The sequence below is a fragment of the Geospiza fortis genome, unplaced genomic scaffold (genome assembly GCF_000277835.1).
Source record: "Geospiza fortis unplaced genomic scaffold, GeoFor_1.0 scaffold494, whole genome shotgun sequence".
NCBI classification, from domain to species: Eukaryota; Metazoa; Chordata; class Aves; order Passeriformes; family Thraupidae; genus Geospiza; species Geospiza fortis.
Genome location: NW_005054691.1, coordinates 183,993 through 185,240, shown reverse-complemented (window position 1 = coordinate 185,240; position 1,248 = coordinate 183,993). Strand labels below are relative to the sequence as shown.

At 58.5% G+C, this 1,248-nt stretch overlaps 1 protein-coding gene across 1 annotated transcript in view; it reads left to right on the top strand.

The window, feature by feature from the left end:
- LMF2 (lipase maturation factor 2) overlaps positions 1 to 1,248 on the top strand; it is a gene marked incomplete at its 5' end in the record, with an annotated part of 12,759 nt that overhangs the window by 7,890 nt on the left and 3,621 nt on the right. The gene's annotated exons all lie outside the window — the stretch shown is intronic.

Below are 1,248 nucleotides of genomic sequence, written 5' to 3'. Positions count from 1 at the left end.
TGGGCACAGAGCCTGGGATGGACACAGGAATGGGCACAGAGCCTGGGATGGGCACAGGAATGGGCACAGAGCCTGGGATGGACACAGGAGTGGGCACAGCTGGACACTGAGGCTGGGCTGGACACAGCTGGATGGGCACAGCTGGACACACAGTCTGGGCTGGGCATGGCTGGACGGTGAGTCTGGGCTGGGCACAGCTGGGCACTGAGCAATGGGCACAGCTGGATGGGGAGTCTGGGCTGGCATGGGAATGGGCACAGCTGGACACTGAGCCAAGGGTGGGGACAGCTGGACACTGAGCAATGGCCACAGCTGGACACAGCTGGACACTGAGCCAAGGGTGGGGACACACAGTCGGGGTTGGGAAGGGGCTCTGAGCTCATGGAGTCCCAAGGCCCAGTTTTTCCTGCCAAGGAATTGCCCCTGGAGCTCCTCCTGCCAAGGCCAAGGGGCAGCAGAGGGCGGGAGCAGGTGGAGGTGTCCTGCCCCAGAATCCCGGGATTTTGGTGGGAATGTCCTTTTGCTGGGGCTGTGGTGGCCAGGGGCAGAACCATGGCCTTGGTTGGATCAGGTTCTGGAGGTGTCCCTTTTACAGAATTCCAGGATTTGGGGTGGGAAGGTCTTCTCTTGGGGCTGAGGTGACTCCAGCCACTTGGTTGGATCAGGTGCTGGAGATGTCCTGCCCTAAAATCTCAGGATTTTGGGTGGGAATGTCCTTTTCCTGGGGGTTTACCATGGATAGGACCATGCCTTTGATTGGATCGGGTTCTGAAGGTGCCACCATTCAGCCACAGAATCCCAGGATTTGGGGTGGGAAGGTGTTTTCCTGGGGCTGAGGTAATTCCAGCCACTTGGTTGGATAAGGTGCTGGAGGTGTCCTGCCCCAGAATCCCGGGATTTTGGGTGGGAATGTCCTTTTCCTGGGTCTGGGGTGACTCCAGGCACTGGATGGGATCAGGTTCTGGAGGTGTCCTGTCCCAAAATCCCAAGATTTGGGGTGGGAATGTCCTTTTGCTGAGGTTGTGGTGACCATGAACAGAACCATGCCCCTGATTGGATCAGGTTCCAGAGGTGTCTCTTTTACAGAATCCCGGGATTTTGGGTGGGAGTGTCCTTTTCCTGGGGCTGAGGTGACTCCAGGCCCTGGCTGGGGCTGGGTTCTGGAGGTGTCCTGTCCCAGAATCCCGGGGTTTTGGGTGGCAATGTCCCTTTCCTGGGCTGAGGTGACTCCAGGCCCTCGGTTGGATT